This window comes from Folsomia candida, unplaced genomic scaffold, assembly GCF_002217175.1.
Source record: "Folsomia candida strain VU population unplaced genomic scaffold, ASM221717v1 Fcan01_Sc013, whole genome shotgun sequence".
NCBI classification, from domain to species: domain Eukaryota; kingdom Metazoa; phylum Arthropoda; class Collembola; order Entomobryomorpha; family Isotomidae; genus Folsomia; species Folsomia candida.
The window spans coordinates 3,030,670-3,049,192 of NW_019091205.1; the positions used below are offsets into that span (position 1 = coordinate 3,030,670).

At 37.0% G+C, this 18,523-nt stretch overlaps 4 long non-coding RNA genes across 9 annotated transcripts; 3 read left to right on the forward strand and 1 right to left on the reverse strand.

The window, feature by feature from the left end:
• Positions 1-3,130: 3,130 nt before the first annotated feature.
• LOC110855691 lies at positions 3,131-6,068 on the reverse strand. Of its 6 annotated transcripts, none has more exons than XR_004836029.1 (6): positions 5,865-6,068; positions 5,456-5,795; positions 3,621-3,723; positions 3,495-3,561; positions 3,309-3,419; positions 3,131-3,240 (listed from the first exon to the last, which is right to left on the reverse strand). It is a non-coding gene; the product is annotated as an uncharacterized LOC110855691 (long non-coding RNA). The 6 variants fall into 6 exon arrangements; XR_004836031.1 differs by lacking the exon at positions 3,131-3,240 and having other exon boundaries at positions 3,248-3,419; positions 5,456-5,479; positions 5,557-5,795; XR_004836028.1 differs by lacking the exon at positions 3,131-3,240 and having other exon boundaries at positions 3,248-3,419; positions 5,917-6,068.
• On the forward strand, positions 4,201-4,517 carry LOC118437336. The gene is made up of 2 exons (XR_004836033.1): positions 4,201-4,292; positions 4,406-4,517. It is a non-coding gene; the product is annotated as an uncharacterized LOC118437336 (long non-coding RNA).
• On the forward strand, positions 4,530-5,063 carry LOC118437335. The gene is made up of 3 exons (XR_004836032.1): positions 4,530-4,651; positions 4,734-4,832; positions 4,960-5,063. It is a non-coding gene; the product is annotated as an uncharacterized LOC118437335 (long non-coding RNA).
• A 6,425-nt stretch (positions 6,069-12,493) lies between the features above and the next one.
• Positions 12,494-13,307, forward strand: LOC118437484. Its single transcript, XR_004836122.1, has 5 exons — positions 12,494-12,679; positions 12,754-12,815; positions 12,873-13,009; positions 13,078-13,171; positions 13,261-13,307. It is a non-coding gene; the product is annotated as an uncharacterized LOC118437484 (long non-coding RNA).
• Positions 13,308-18,523: the final 5,216 nt, after the last annotated feature.

Below are 18,523 nucleotides of genomic sequence, written 5' to 3' on the forward strand. Positions count from 1 at the left end.
TAAAGAAAGTGTGATTGGTCATAATTACTAAAATCAAACTCGTTAGCGTGCTCAGCCAAGTCCTCGTACAAATCTTCAGTGGTTATTGAATATGCTAATGAATCAGTATCTGTAAACAAGAATTTCGCTCTTTCCCCGAACCACTCGCCAATTTTATCATAGTGCCACTCATACATAAAGAGTTTACTTAAGTCGAGTACTGTGAAGGCAATATACAACGGCTTATTTAATTTCACCACTGCGCGGTCAAGAAAAGTTATGACGAGGTCAGGACTTAAAATTTGATAATTTTTGAAATTCGAATGTCTAGTCAACTTCTTCATCTGCTCTAGGTTACTCACAATTCTAACATCTTCTCGATTTCGTACTTGTTCTGCGGATTTCCCGAAAATGCTATTTACAATAAATTTGAACAGATTTTGTTCAAAAATGGTTCGTGCTTGTTGACGCAAAGAACCGTTAAATAAGACATAATTTTTCAACCATGCAGATTGACTGAACTTAATTACACTGTGTACTTTTTCTAAAGTCATTCCTTTCTTTAAATAATATTTTAAATTCCTATAATGAACAGCGTACCTTTTACGAGGGCCCAAATGCGGTACGAGCTTAGGTTGCTTCTCAGAATAAGTCATATTATAATGCGAAATAAGGTCTGTCTGATACGAAGAAAGTAGCTTACTGTTTACACAAATTTTCTCGGGGGCAAGCGGGTACTCTGAATGTTTGGGGTGCAATGCCGACCCGTACCCTAGGTCCACCACTAAAATTCGCCCGATATTATCTTCATCGCCCCATTTTAAAATTTCTTCCGTTGTCAAATTCTGAACGAACTCTGCGTCTTCCCATTCAAAATCTCCTGTGGGCAAATGCTGAAGAAGAGCTTCCCCGTACAAATTGTTCTTGTCAATGTAAAAAAGATAATTGTCTCCATCTTTTATTTTTCCGCTTTTTCGTATATACTTATTCCTCGCCGAAGCATATCGCGTCGAAATCATTGAAACACCACCGCGGAGTCCTAATTCTATAGTATTATACATAGCAGAATCGATAAACAAATCTAAAACCTGTTTCGTATTTAATAATGCAGCATCCCATGAATACCCTGCTAGCGAATAATAGTGAACAGGATCTAGTTTATAATGTGTCAAGGCAACCTCACGAAATTTCTCGAAAACACAAGCCAACAACAAAGTATCGGTCATTAAATAGAGATCATGATAATCCCCTAAATCCGAGCAATATGATTTGAAAATATGTTTACCGTACCTGTAATCAACATCTGAAACGCCCGAACTTGCCAATGAATTGTAAAAGTCGGATTTTTTGGGAAACTTTTTTTGATCAAACTTTTTCCACTTATCCATATATTCATACATATAAATTCCTTTTCTGGACATCTCTTTAGCCGCACCCTGTCCGAAAATCTGTATTAATGGTTTGAAGTCTTGCTCAAAATTATTTCCCAACAACAAGTCATTCGTAACAGTATCCAGCGAGGCTTTGAGGAAGAGAAACGAATCCAGAAAAACGTAATTCTCACAGAGCAACGCCATATACTTTTCAGAATTAGACGGAATCACTTTCACTTCTTTCGCAGACAGTTTTCTGACGTAACTAAGCAGTAAGTGCGAATCATAGCTCCTAAAATTGTGCATTAAAACCGGTATTCTATCTTTTTGACGGTATTTGGCATTACATTGACGATGCGCTGCCCCCCTAAAGCGTCCAGTTTCATGTGAGTGGTCCCTTACTTTATCCTCCTGGAGAACATTTTCACAAATGTGACAAATATTACTCTCTTCGTACAATGTTTGCTCTTCTAATGTAAGATTTCTCATGGGCACCTTGTTTAAATTCAAACTATTTAGTTGATCGCAAATTTCATCAAGCTCTTTTACGAATATTTCCATGCAATCCTTTCCACGATATAACGATTTATAAATCACTTCATCGTTTGAGACAACTACAAAATAATAACCGCTCGGAACATGTTTAGCGTACTGCCGTATTTTTCCTCTTCTTCGCTTTACTTTCATACAGAGAGCCTCAAAATCCGAATAAATGACAACCCTAGATTTTAACTTATTTTCAAACTTTTTAAATCGACAAACAGGCTCCTCGCGTAAATCATAGGGATCTGGCATGCAAACGCGTTGCTTCTTGAAACAAAAACAAAGTTCTTCGTGTTTATTTAAGCGAGCTTGACTTGGAAATAGAGCAAGGCAATTATAACACAGTAATCGCTTATGATGATTTTTAGAACCGTAAAGTTTTTCAATTCCATTTATGTACATAAAATGTCCTGGATTATTTGCACAGGTTTGAACGTAAAGTAGGTTAACAATTTTCCGTTTTTTATCTCGGATGTGCATACTTTGGTATTTAATATTTAGCTTCCCTCGATCATCGAACCCGAATACATTTACAGCCAACATCTTCTCAGCGTTTCGACTTTCAAATGTTTTGATATTCTGCTGTGTTGTAGGAAACTCAATGCATTTCCAATCATAATTATTTACAAATTTTTCGTACTGTCTGATCCTTGCTCTATGAAGTGACTTTATATCGTTAATATGCATGCCAATCAGAAAAGCCCATTGAAAGCATTTGTTTCCCTGCATTTGCGGATTGATAATTGCTTTCTTTCCAGCCAACTCTTCAGGGACCGATACAAAGCAACCACCTCGCAAAATCTCGAACTCGGCAACCCGAATATCGCTTCCTAGAATTTCGCATAAGTTCCATCCCGAACCATATTTCTCGAATATTTCAATTTGGTGTTGAAAATTCGTATCAATCTCGTTTAAAACGTCAGTCAGATAAAATTTGTTCAATACAACTTTCATATTCGAATTTATAAATTGTGTGCAATATTCCTCTTCTTCTTTGTCGCAAAACGGGGTGTCTCTAATAAATTTACATTTCAGGGTTATTTGAATTTTTACGGATTTGTAGTCATTTAAGCATTGTTTAATAATGCCATAAATACAACGCTTGTTTTCTGAAAAATATTCCATTAATGTACGATACGGAGCATTTTTCTTCTTATTTCTATGTCGATATGTTCTGACATATCTCTTAAATGCAGCTATCTCTTTAAAAGGGTATGCGTCGTTTTGTCGCTTTCTCGATCCTGTCTGTCGACTGCTTGCTGCCGTCGTAGAAGATTTTATGTGCGTCAAAATATGATTATTTACAGCAAAAATATCGCTGTCCTCATACATGCAATGCGGACATCTATGTGAATTTATATGAATATCGTACGCTTTGTGTTGAGTGAATTCTAAATTACATAACTTGCATACATATAATCTAAAAGGCCTTCTGTGATTCGCAACGTGTTTTTCGAACCGCCTTGCTGAGGCGAATTGAAGTCCACATGGGATGCATCTCGTACAAGATTTCCATGAATTCATCTATAAAAATTATGACACGAAATGAGGATAAGAAAGATTAAATATTGAATAAATCATAAATTCGCAAGGACGCACATTGATATGAGAGAAGTGAAAACGCATATATTCCTCCGCTTATAAAAGAATCCGCTCGTTCTCCAGTCTGCTACAGTATTTAATTATTAAATTGTCATTATACATAAATGTGGTGGTCGTACTCACATAGATTGTTTCATTCCTTCGAGCATCACCAGCCGCGAGTAGTAGCAGCAGCAGCAGCAGCAGCAACAGCAGCGACAATACGACAAAATTCCGAGATTTGCGTCTAAATAATAAGAAAGTTTATTATAATTATTATATCATCATCATCTCAATTAAATTAAGTAATTATGTCATCAGCTGACATAATTTACGTATGTGTATCATACTTTTGTGAGTTGATAGCTTAAATTATTTGTGACAATTTGGCATGTTGATATCGGGTGTATAATCAAATACCAAATGGAATTTAAAAATAATTCGGTTCTCATATTTATACTACTGAAGTGACATCATGACGACTAAAATGTCAAAGATCAAGTACACAGAAAGAAGTATTAAAAATAAATAAAAAATAATTTAATAACAATCTACTAAATACCTCTTGTTACAAAGAAAATAACTCAAACAAAGAAGATAATACGCATAGTCACAACAAAGTAATTAATTAGATCACTCCATTAACAAGCAAGTATTCACTTGTTATCGTATTATTTTATATTCTTGTTTACTGTCGTCATCATGTTCAATTTTGAGATTAAACGATCTCCATTTAGTCGTATTAGTCAAAGAAATAATTTCGAGGAGTTAACTTTGAATTGTGAACAAGAAGAAAATTTTTCATCATGCCAAAAAGTAAGTTTTTTTTCTTTCAGAAATTTTATTCAGACATATTCTTAAGCAAATTGCTTCAAAAGCAAAGAAAACAGAAAAAATTATTTGAATCTACAATTTAATTTCTATTTCAGAAAACGATAATCGCAGAAGCCGCAGCGCCACTCGCAGCACGAGCCGCAGTTCCAGCGATAGTAGTTCTTCACGGTCAAGTCATCGCAGTTCGTCGGGCAGCAGCGATGAGGGTCAAAGGCCTAGGAGCAAGAAAGCAATTTGGTCGGACGACTCGGAATCGGACCGATCCCCGAGAAGAGACGCCAAGAACAAGACGACCCACAAGGGCAGAAAGGAAGCCGAGAAGAAACATAAGGATAGCGACCGTAAGATTTATCGTTTTATTTTACTCATTTATTTTATTTTTTAATTTGTAAATTTACATTACGTTTACGCTCTTATTTACAGGTAGACGAGAAGAAGTTAAGGATGCGGAAAAGAAGCCCATGAAAAAGTCTAACGAAGGACCTAGGCAGGGATCGGGATCTGGAACTAAGCGAAAAGCTGGTAATATTTTTTTATTTATTAATTTTAAATATTAACACATTCGAGACGTAGATTAATATTTTATATAATTCGATTATTTTCAAATACTCAATGCAAAACATTAACTAAATTAATTGCTCACTTTCAGGCGACGACGATAAGAAGCCTGCGAAGAGGATCGTGAAGGACCAAGTCAAGTCGGCCGTGAAGGACGCTAAGCGGAAGACATCCAAGAAGGATCCCCAGCCTCACTCAGCGGCGGAGGAGCAGGTGAACAGCCAGGTACAATTAAGAAAAACTTCTCGTCCTACGAAGAGAAGAAAGATTCGCAAAATTCAATTTGGTGGGAGGGGTTTTTAGGAGGCGAATACTACCTCCGACTCCAAACATGGCATAACAACTCAAAAACATATTTATCTTTACGCAAAAATCAAAATGTGGGCGCAAATATTCTGGTCGACCACTATTGGTCATTAGTAAAAGCGTTAGAAGAAATGCGCAACGACGTTGGTAGCATGCTCCCGGCAAAACCGGACGCTTAGAGCTTTATTCGATGTTAAGCTCACTAAAAGTTTTAAAATTCAAATTTTGGTTACAAATACTAGATTATTAGTTATTGCTCCATAAATCCTCTCAATACTTACCTTCAAATTAGCACCGGATCAATTCTGAAAATAAATAAATTCCAATACTTCATTAATTAACTAAAATTGTTGTCTATTAATTTCTCACACAGTTGACGGACTTATCTTTGTTCGTCGTCATAGACGGGCAATGTTTCCGAGGAAGGCTACGCCTGGATCAGCAGCATATGACCTATTTTCTCAAAACTCTGGCGAAATCAGTGGTGGCGGTGTTGGTGTGGTGGAGACGGGGATCCAAGTTATACTGCCCCTCAACCACTTTGGTTTGATTAAGGGGAGGTCAGGATTGGCCGCAGCAACAATGATATCCACAGCAGGTTTGTTGTTCATTATTACATTACTGTTACAAATTGAATAATTACAAATTTATAAAATTTATTTAAGGTGGCATAATCGACCATGATTATACTGGGACGATGAAGATTATCTTGCACAACAACTCGAGCGAAAACTTCGCTTACAAAGCGGCGTCACGCCTCGGGCAGCTTGCAGTAATCCCAATGTACCACGGACCAGTGCGATACGTTGAAGGAACTAAGAAAGACGAAGAACACGGCGTTCAAAGAAGTGAGTTCTTATCCCGCGAGCCGCGCGGTGATAAGGGATTCGGTTCGACTGGGCAATAACGCGTTTTTGGTATTGTTCATCACTTCACATATATCACTTCCAACTTGCTAACAATTTTTCATTTAAACTGTTTTGAATTAGTTAATTAATTAATAAATTAACTTTTTAACCGTCTGGTCGGTATTTCCAGTCTGTTCACTGGGTTGTCACAAGCACGATCATATTCATCTGAACATTTTGGCATTGTATAACAACTAGAGTTAAAAACAATCCCATGTTTAGACGATCTCGTTCACTCAAGTGTCGCTAAAACTCCCATTCTCATATGAACATTTTGACATTGCATGCATGCTTACACTTTAAACAATCCCATGTTTAGTCAATCTCAAACATTGCAGAGGCTCTGATTCTCATATGAGCATTTTGGCATTGCGTGCCCAATTGCATGCATGCACTTTTGATAATTTCATATTTGTTATAACTTGGCCTAACAATGGTCAAGTTATAACAACAGCTATATTTTGATTACATAAGGGTTTGATAAACTGCAAAACCCTATTTAATTTAATTTATTTTCCGGAATGTCCGAAACCTTTAAACTCCTTTACTCGTTGGAGACAAGGGGTATCAACTCTATGCGCTGGGGCCAGCCATCGATCCACGAGTAGTAACTTACTTGTTAGATCCATCGCTAGATCGTAGATTATGTGAACGATTCTATAAGTTGATCCCAAACGAAAACAACGTAAAGTTATGCAATCGACTTGAAATTCGAAATTTAAGGGTATGTTGAGCTCAAACATTTATTTGTACTTTATTTTTATCCCCATGATCTTTTTTTTCGACATCTTCTTACCTGACTGTATTCAATTTCACTATCGACTTCTTTCACGTTAAAAAGATATTGATAATTTCATTTTTCGCCATTACTTTTTTTGGACCTAATTCATACAGAAACTTACAAGCAGAAAGATTCGGTTTATCGTACTCAGAATACGGGCAATGGTTTATAGGTACATTTTTAGCTCGTAGAATTGTATTTTCTCCAACTCGAAGATTGCAAACTCCTTCTGCACTGACTCTGCAATGACTCTTCACTTGCAGAATCCTTCATCAATTTTTTCCGGGCATTTTCCAATTTTACTTCATTTCTTTACCGATATATGTTGATCAAGGAAGGGTATTCCTTTGTTCATCGTACTAATTCTAAAAACCGCCAAGTGCAGTCATCACTTAATTTTAAAACCAGCTAAGTGCAGTCAGTGTGTACAATACAAACTCGTAAAAGCAGCTAACTACAATTCTATAATTAGCCTCGGAAATAGAAAGATCTTCGTCCGAAACTATGTAGAGTAATAATTTGCTCCCAATTATATATGTAATAAACTACATGGTAGACATGAGTCTACTTACATACAATGGAGTGCTCTTAGGTAGTTATCACCGATGTGGATCGGACTAATTTTGAATTCTTCACGTTCAAAAATAAGACTGGACTGGCAGAGATGGCAGAGCCAGGTGGGTGACATTTAATTTTCCTCGTTAACTTTCGTTACAAATAGCTTTCACTTCCGTTGGTGTCAAATTGTTTTTTTAAAAACAAATATCTACAAAAATTTAACTGGTGAAATTTTGATAATCTAATCATCTCTCGCCCGGCGGGAGACGGGCTTATACGCTAGTAGAAAATATCTATGCGGAAAAGAGTTTTTTAAGCTCCAATGTAAGTTCTAATATCTACGAAATTAAGCATTCGAGTCCAAAAGTATATTCAGCAAATTGGCCTTAAGTTTGAAAACTTGTTATCTATCCATTGTTAGAATCAGGTGAATTTGTCCGTTTTCCGATGTATTAAGTTTGTGAATATATCTAGTACGGTTTAATTGTTATTGCTTAGAAATGCCATTGTATTGAACTATTTTTGTAATCTAACTATTACATGCATAATTGCAGTGTAAAATAAAATGTAATTTTCAAGTTATATTTGTGTATGATTTTTTAATTTTGGTGCATTAATTGAACATAATTTCAACAAATAATTGATATTAAATTTACTATGTTGCAATGTTAGTCTAACGTTCGGTTTTATCAAAATCATACATGTGTAAATATTGCATAAATATAACGTTAATGTAAAATAGCCCATCACTGCTAATGTTACATTGTTGTGTCCCACGTCAGATTCACGGACAGTTGATCGCCCACCTTTCATCGCCTCACATTTAATACCACACAGTACATCCCCCAACAGATCATCCCTTTCACAGATCATACCCTACATATTTCGTCCCCCCACACTTAATCTCGCCACAGTACATACCATACACACTTCATACCTACACTTTGCATACCCACCGATGCTAATAATAAGTCGGAGTAATTGCGTAATGCGTAGCTGTTTTTCCGCGAAGTTTTAGCCCAAGTCAGGGCATATGGCACCGTCATGTCCGTCGATCTGTCTGTCCGGCACGATAGAGCCAAAACGACTGAACCGATTGACTTGAAATTTTACCAGATGCATATTCGGCAAAGTTAGAAAACGAATTCGAAGATGGGCGAAATCGGTCCAGTGGTTAACCGGTGGGGGTCATCGGAGTGGGTGGGGTATCATGCACCAAAATTTCAAAATTGTTGTAGAAAGCTAAAATTTGGTACACAATTTGCAAATGGTTCCTAATAGCAAAAAGATAACTTCAGTTAGAAAAATTTTCATCTTTGGGAACCTTAATCAAAATTTGGACTTATTTATCAAAATCGTCATATAAATTGAAATTTGGTAGAGAGATTACTTAAGTAATCTCTACCCATAATTATGTGTCTTAACGGAAGAATATGAAATCCCAGTGGTAAAATTGTTATCTGGAGCCTCCTTATGGGTAACCCATACCGATTTTTAGAAATTGCTTTGAAAAGATGTAATCCGGCACGCCGATTGCTTCTCATGAACGAATATAAAGTTAAAAATGAGCAAAGTGCTTGACCCTGGAGGGTGACCCGTACTGTTTTTTCAAAATCTTCATATCCAGTTGAAATTTTCTATGGAGACTGAAAATCACACAAAGAACAAACAGCTTGGAAGTTCATGGGTCAATATTTGTAAATACGTACTGAATTATTTGTTCTCGAATTTGACCCTTTTTAATAAATTCAACTACGCGATTACTCCGACTTATTATTAGCATCGGTGGGTATGAAAAGTGTAGGTATGAAGTGTGTATGGTATGTACTGTGGCGAGATTAAGTGTGGGGGGATGAAATATGTAGGATATGATCTGTGAAAAGGATGATCTGTGGGGGGGATGTACTGTGTGGTATTAAATGTGAGGCGATGAAAGGTGGGCGATCAACTGTCCGGATACCACCTGTGCAAGTGTTGCAGGGTAATTGAACAAGGGAAGCTAAATGTTGGTTCGTGTGGTGTGAAAAAGGTTGCATTTTGTTCAACGAGTGAAAACTTTACAAATTCTTGGATAAAAATAACCAACCCTTCAACCTTGCGGACGACCTTTCATAAATAAATCATGTGATTAATCTTAAATTTGGTGGAGGAAGTTTGGCTCAAGGGATGATTAAGTCACGTGGTGTTTCATTAATTTGGCATGTTATACAAAATTATTGGATTTATATCAAATTTATAATATTTGAAAAAATCTACTCCACTAGATTTATGTAGCTTTCCCCCATGAATTTGTAGCACATATTGCGGGATGAATTTCAGAGATGTATATGCTCATCAATTTTTAGTGATGTGTATCTATAACTATTTACTTAAATCTCATTTACTTCAAAAAATTAGTAAAAAATCAGCAATAAAGAGCTTAGTACATGGACGGAATAATTAGTCCGAAGATTACATAAATTAAAATGTCGAAAATTGTCAATTTATTTACACACCCATCATCATCTCGTACATACATCAGTATTTCAACTTTTCTAGAGTATGAGCTCGACAATGTTGGACCAATTCGTTAAACCGGAAGAATCTCTTCGTACAGAAGTAGCATCCATTCCGCGCTGCATTGTGACGCACTCTATGATTCGCCAAATTCCACCTCGAGTGATTCTTGTACTCGCATTTGTCGCAGGAATAGATTTTCCTATCTTTATTCGCGGCATGTCTCGCATCCACGTGACGCTTCAAGGTTGTTGAGCAGGAGAATCTCTTGTCACAAAATGTGCATGGATAATTCCTCACATTTTTATGCAAAACTCGGATATGACTACGAAGGCCATCCCTACTGAAGAAGGTCTGAGGGCAGACGTGACATTTTGACACGTGCCTTGTAGATTTTTCTAGATGCGTCATCTGTAAAATAAATATGTAAATTGGTAAGTTTTCACCTCCTCTTTCCCCCCACATGCTTCCTTACCTCGTGACATTTCATGTGCTTGATGTGGGCGAAAGTTTTCCCACAAGTGGCACACTTGGGCTTCTCGGTCGTGTGAGTGGGAATGTGCTGGGTAAGTTCCCACCTCGTCTTGAAGTCCATTCCGCAAAGTATGCACGGAAATCGGACCGGATTCTCGGCATGTTCTTTTCTCACGTGTTGGTTAAGACTACGTTTGTCCAGGTAAGTTTTCGCACATCCATTAACTCCACATGATAAACGAGGTCGTTCCTTCGTGCTGTGAACTATGCCAATATGATGACGTAAAGTGGGAAGATCGAAAAATACGCGGTGACACGTGTCACAACTTGGCCGCTTCCGGTCGCTGTGAACTCTCGACACGTGGAAAGATAAAACGTGTTGATTTTTGCAAATTATGCCGCAAACCTTGGTAACACAGAAGTGGTAATGGATTACAAATTAAGTTCAACTTTTACAATTTGGCACGCTCACCTCACATTTGACCTTGGCATCGGGATCATGCGTGACCATGTGTCTAGTCAAATTTTGAACAGTTTTAAATGTTTTTGAACAATTTGCACATTCCCGTTTCTTTCCTGGCTTCATATCGATGTGAATGCGGTATTTGGGGAGTTATTAATCCCAAAAAATGTATCCATCAAGTAGTTTTATTTAAAGTTGCTTACTCTCAATTTGAACTTAATTAACTTTCCATTAGGTAAGTTTCAAACGAAGTGGAATACTTATGGTGAGAAATGCTTGAGTGCGAATCGTGAATCGTCCGCAAACAGTAATTTTCTCTAGTTGAGTACTCACGCTTATCTTTCTTGAGCTTAAATTGAAAATAAATCAGGCTTGTTTCTCATATTTAAGATTGAGAGAAGTCAGAATGCGAACTGTGCTTGGTAAAAGTCCGGAGGCAAATGCAGGTGTATTTACAGTTTGCACAAAAGGGTAGCGGAATGTCCTTGTGGGCACAAGCACATTCCAGCCACCAGTTAACCCTTCACTTTGCTTAATGTGGACTGAAATAGAAATATGGGACCCTTCAGGAATTAAGTAAGTAGTTAGATCACACACTGCAATGGAGCCTTTCTTCGAGCTGCACCGGAGGGTGAGAGGGATGTATCAAAAAAATCAAGCCACAATTTGGGACTACATGTGCGGCTTATCTTTTAGAGCCGTAAATTCCGTAACGCAAAAATTGTGATTTTCTAGACCCCCTCCCCTATGGTATGTGTAACATAGGCACGAAATTATTGGAACATTGGACCCCCCCCTCTTGCGTTACGTAACTTATGGACGGCCCCTTTCGTTAAATGGCTTAATAGTTTCCAGATTGATATATTTAATAAATTAATATATTATTAGTAATCTTATTAACAATTGATAAATACATATGCATATACAAGCCTTACATATGTATGGGTCTTATTACGTCTCTAAAGTATGAACTCGACAATGTTTGACCAATTCGTAAAAAGTGACCAATTTCTTCCGGCAAAAGTAGCATCCACGATTTCCAGCCTCATGCCGAGCTTTGTGCCTTGCCAAAGTTTGTTTAGAGTTGCTCTCGTACTCGCATTTGTCGCAGGAATGGATCTTCAGATCTTTATTATCGCCATGTTTCGCGTCCACGTGACGCTTCAAGTTTGATGACTGCACTGCAAATAATCCGGTGTTAATATTCACATTGAGATTTACACCAAGGCGTTGGTGAGGCTTGTTGACCCTGCTCTGGTGTCAGATCGCCCCTACCCTCGACACCGCGGAATGTTGAATTCACACCAAGCATGTGTTTACATTATTTATTTTTAGCCGTGTAAAAATTTACACTGATAGTGTAAATTTACACCTTGTTGGAAGAGTTTTTTGGAACGTTTTTATTTTTGCGCATGCTTCTCAGTCCATCCCCGGCAGCCATTTCTCCAAGTTCAAGAAACAGCATGGCCAAGTTAGTAAGAGTTTCGAATCCTATGAGAGGAAAAAAGTTGATTGTTTGTGAAACACGAGGTTATGAAGATTTTATAAATTTAGGTAAGTTTTCATCAAATCATTAAATAATTAGTTTCGTGTTTTAATTTAATAGAGCCAATATTTTTATTATTTTATGCAGTTAAGACAAAGTTTCTGTTGACAGAGGAGGTGGAACTATCCCTGCAGGACGAAGAAGGCGCAGAGATCGACGAGCAAGTTCTTCCCATTCTACTCGACCAAGCGACCACCCCTAATCTTATCTTTTTGCTGAATGGCGAGGAATTGGTCTCGACAACTTCGCAGGTCGTGACGATTCCATCTACATTTGCAGGTAATTTAATAGTTGTAAAATATAGCCCATTAATTCATACTTATTTAAGTAATAATATTTACATAAACTATCAGGTGTCAGTCTAACTCCAGGCTCATTTTCGGTTGGAGGGCAAAACGAAGATTTGTTTCAACAGGTGAGCGAGGAAATATATTCAAATGACTGAAAGTAATTAAAATAATTTCTTAACCAGGTACTGGAACATTTATTGGAAGATAGACAGGATCTGTCTCAAGTCGTCAGCGAGTGCAACAAAAATGGTTTTGTTGACTTTACTTCCTCGTCAACTTTGATCAAGGAATTTGTTGCCAAGTTGGTGCAACTCAAAGGGTGAGTTAATTTTGAAAGTAAGTGTATTATTTGACTATTTAGGATAATCACATCTGTGACTTTTCTAGTGAGTCACCATCCCCCAAGGATCAAAAATTACTGGCGTTGGCAATTATTAAAATTTTGCCCTGTTGGAGATTTCCATCAAGTGTTGAAGGAATTGTAAGAATTTTCTTTAGGTTTAAATATATTAAAATTAATCGTCTATAGTTAGTCAATATAGTTAATAGAATATATTTTACGATTTGCAGGATTTGTTATTTGACGACGTAAATCGCACCGGGCTTATTCAGTCAAGACTTCGCTCGGAACTTGAAAGTAGACAATAACGACGTCAAAGTGAAGGGTAAACGGGCAGCGCCGGCTATGACAGGTGGTCCGACAGGTGGTCCGACATCAAAACAAATCTCTCCCGATCAAGACTGTCAGCCGGCATTGGAAGAAACAATAAATAAATTGAACGGTTTATCGTCCAAATCAGAAAATCACGAGATAAAGGCGCTGGTGGAGGCTACTCTCCCTCACAGAAATCAGCTTCGCTCGACAAACGCGCAGTCCATTCTCAAAATCTATAATAAGTTTACTGAGTGCGATTTTCTGGTAAGTTTTTTTTGAAAATATTAACTTATATGTCACTGGTTTAAGTTGTTTTTTAAACTAGGTGAACTACGAATTTTCTCTCATCCATCAAGCTGAAGAATCAAACTTTTTGACCATCTGGCCGGCCCTATCTGCACATATTATTGACAAGGCGAGAAGTTTGAGCAAGTCTCCGTCCCTTCATAAATTTATTAACGAAGAGTCGGGTAAAAATATGTAAAAAATTAGCAATTAAGCTTACATTGAAATATTTATATAAGTGCATATTTTAATTTATTATATTTATACAGGAAATTGGGATCCAAGTTTAAGGGCACTCTTCTTCCTCCTGCACCTCATTCCACCTGCTGCTCAGGGCAGAGGGAAAGGAATTAGATGCAACATTCTGCAGGCCAGAGAACGACTTGTTACTTTCCATAAAGTGAAATATGCCAAATTTATAGATTAGAAGATTACATACTAAATATGATAAAATTAATCTAATTGGAACTTATTTTCGTAGACTGGAACGCCGCTTCAATCTATTTTGGATACGTGGAGCCCGGAGAAAACACAGCCCAACTTAATCTGCATCGGGGACAACAGTGCCACGATTTCCTCCTTCTATTTGACCCTTGACAGGAGTTTACTTCCCCTCAGTGCGACAGAATCCTTGGCAGCTATCGACTCACTCTTCAAGGCTCACTTTGTCTTCGCCACTGAATACGACAAGAGTTTGATAGGTCTCTGGAAGTTTTTACAAGTTTATGTCTACAAATTGGATGTCAACACAACGACAATTCCACCGAAGGCCAAAGAGGTGTACATCCAACTGTGCAGTTCCTTCGAGTTTTAGTTGCTATTTTGTTTGATAATATTTAGGATAAAATTAATTAGAATTTCAAAAATGTTCAGCTGCCCAGACTGTGCGAAATGGTGCTTAACGGGGCATGATATTTTTTTGCACTTTAAATATGTACATAGTTATTCTCAGTCCAATTTTCAAGAAATAGTTTGCCCACATATTAATTGTTTAGTTTCGTTAAGTAGTTGGAGTGGTCTATTAAGACATATAAAGTCCCACGAAAATGTGGAACGAGTTCAGGTCGAGCCTTCTGAGGAAGGTTTACAAAATAATATTAGTTTTGATATTCCGGACGAGGAAGAGATTAGCGATATTAGTGAAGATTTTATGTCTCGTGATAGGGCTGTAAAACTATTTCAAGATTTGTTAATCAATTTCTGTTCTTCTTTGATGTCGCGTGGAGTGAGTAACTCTATCGTTGATTATGTAGTCAAAGATTTAGATTATACATTTTCCCAAGTTTTTAAGATAATTATTAGGTTGGCAAATTTTAGTGAAGACTTTGCTAACTTCCCGGTGCAAGTGGAGTCGTTAATGTCGGCTTTTAAAAAGTTAAGAACTAGTTATAGCAGGCAGAATCTTTACGAAAAAAATAACAAAATCGTAAAACCTGTAGAGATTACTTTAGGAACAAGGATAGATTTAAAACTAAAAGACAACAAAAGGAAGCAAGTTTTAGTGCCCGAAACGTTTATGTATGTTCCAATTCTCAAGACGTTAGAAAAAATATTTTCTCTAAATATATATTCCAAGTATTTAAATTGTTCTGAGCAAAGTTCATCTTGCTATGAAAGATTTTGTGACACGCAGAGTTTCAAGAATAATGCATTGTTTAAAAATTTCCCACGCTCAATTCAAATTCAACTTTTTTATGATGATTTTGAAACTGTAAATCCGTTAGGGTCTAAACGAGGAATACATAAAATTGGGGCTTTTTATTTTATTTTAAGAAATTTTCCAGACTATGTGAATTCCGAGCTCAATAACATTCACCTCTTGGCTCTTTTCCATACGGAAGATGCTAAGAAATATGGTTTAAACTCAATTTTGAAACATATTATTCCCGATATAAAGATTTTAGAAACTCTTGGAATATTAGTAGGAAATGTACGGGTTTTAGGAACAATTTGCTGTCTTATTCATGACAATTTAGGTGGCAATACTTTACTAGGTTTTATGGAATCGTTTAGTGCGAATTATTACTGTCGCATTTGTTGCACATCCAGAAATGAAGCTCAAAATATTTATGATCATAAGGAAATGATAATTAGGAACCGGGACAATTATTCGGAACAATTAGGCACGAAAAGTTTTGGTGTTACTGGGTCGTGCGACTTAAATAATTTAAATTATTTTCATTTTATTGATAGTCCAGTCGTGGACATAATGCACGATTTATTAGAAGGAGTTGTTCCATATGAACTAAAATTAGTTTTACAGAAGTTGATAAATTTAGGCAGTTTTACTTTGGAAGATATTAATAATAGACTAATGTGTCATGATTATGGTTATTTAGAATCCAGAAACAAACCGTGTCCTCTTCGTTTAGATTTAGTTGGAAATAAGATTGCACAGAAGGCTGCTCAGGCGTGGTGTTTAATCAGATTCCTTCCAGTTATAATCGGTGACTTAATTATAAGTGAGGAGCAGTTAAAATATTGGGAATTAATTTTGCAGCTGCTAGAGTGCATGAGTTTGATTTTTTGCCGAAAATTTTCTGAGGGAACAATTGAGACTTTACATGCAGCAATAATTAAGCACCATGAGTTGTTTAGAATATTGTTCCCCGATAAAAATTGATTCCTAAACACCATTTTATGACACATTATTCCTACGTAATTAGAAAATCTGGACCGTTAATTTCTCTTTGGGCTATGAGATTTGAAGGCAAACATAATTATTTCGTACAATTAGCTGGTCAGATTAAAAATTACAAAAATATATGCCTCTTACTTGCCACACGACACCAGCAACACATTTCACATGTGCAAACTAATTTTTCCACGAATGATGACCTCAAAGTTGACAACATTTTTCCTTCTTCATTGTCACAATTTTCTGATGCTTTCGATTTGATTGAATTATTAAGAGAAGTTAAAAGTTATGAAGATGTTAATGAGAGCACCCCAATTTTTACGACCAACCAAATCTGGTTTAGAGGGTATAATTATAAATGTAATTATATTGTTTGTTTTGAGATGGGAGCGATTTTTCCCTAATTTGGCTTAATTTCAGAATTCATTATTCTAAATGACAATCGTTGTTTCTTGCTTCTTAAAGAGCTCAAAGTTGATTATTTTTGTCGAAAACTGTTTGCTTATAAGATTTCTCCGGTGGAAGAAAGTTTTAAGTTAATTAATATTAGCAATCTACTAATTCATGATGGCATGGAAATTCAGAAAAATTGTAATCTAGATGGTATGTATGTAGTTTTACGACACCATGTGTAATTAGTTTTCGAAACTGTATGTCATTTATAACTAATTTGTATTATTAATGTTTAATTCACTTGTTATAAGGTTAATAAACAAATATACTTAAATAAATTTTATGCGATTTAAATTCATTAACACCAAATTTGCATCATAATACTTACCACACAGTGTAAAAATTACACCACGCTATGTTAAGTATTAACACCGAGACCGTGTTAACATTGTCCCTAGACAGTGATTTGACCCCACGTTGGTGTAACTAATGATTTGCACCATCCCGTGTGGATTTCACACCAAGACGGGGGAGTCATATATACACATCTCTTGGTGTAAATCTGGTGACGATATTTTTTGCAGTGTGGGAGAATCTCAGATTGCAAAATGCGCACGGATAATTCCTCAGATTTCCATGCAAAACTCGGATGTGCAAATGTAGACCAATTCTAGTTATGAAGGTCTGCGGACAGAGGGGACACTTTGACACGTGTCGGGCAGATTTTTCCATATGCGTCGTCTGTAAAAGGGAGTAAGTACTTAATAAATATCAAGATTTTTCCACGAAGGGGCCATCAATGTATTTCATCATCAAAAATTCTCGATTATTTTACCACCAAACGGAAACATTAGGGGAATTTTAGCGTAGGAAAGGTAGGAAGACCTAAACCACCCACCCACTAAAATTATGACGTAATATATGGACGTTCCCAAATGGTCATTTACCTCGTGACTTTTCATGCCCACCCTGTGGGCGAAACTATTCCCCCACAAGTTGCACACTTGTACGGCTTCTCCGTTGTGTGGATGTGAATGTGACTCTCAAGGTCAGCCCTCGATTTGCATCCTTCTCCGCAAAGGGTGCACGGAAATCGGACCGGATTTGCGGCATGTTCAGTTAGCACTTGCTTCGTCAAGTTACCTTTGTTCAGGTACGTTTTCTCACAGCCGGGAAACGAACATGATAAACGGTGTCGTTCCTTTGTGCTGTGGATTGCTATAAAATGCTGCCGTACCTTGCTCCACCTGGCAAACACCCGGTGACACGTTGCACAACTTGGTCGCTTCCGGTCGCTGTGAAGACTCCACTTGTGGAAAGATAAGGTGCGTCTGTTTTTGAAAATTATGTCGCAGACCTAGAATTGGGCAAATGTAAATTGTAAATTTAAAATGGAGGTCTCCCAACGTAGACTTATAGATTTGGAGCAAATTAAAAATGTACTGATTGGAAAATATTTAAGCATGATAGAATTTCTGCCCGCCAAAAACACGTGGTCACTGCATTAGCATTGCGATCGGGCTGGAATTCAAATCAATCCAGCACGCTTAATAATTTCCCTAATAATGAGTGGTATCAACCGATCACAAGCTAAATTGGGATTAGATTTGCAAAATTACACTATCAATATTCGGGCTCGTTTTATTTTTGGGTCATCCAAATTGGATGTAAATATCTCCGCCAAACTTACGCATTGGTACATGGATACATATTGTCATTTGCAAATTTAACACAAATTATATGTATTTAAATATTACCGAGTGACACTCAATAGTTTGGTCCAAATCGATTAGCATACGTTGGCAGACTTCCATTATTAATTTACAAATTTGCACGCTCACCTCGCGTTTGACCTGAGCATC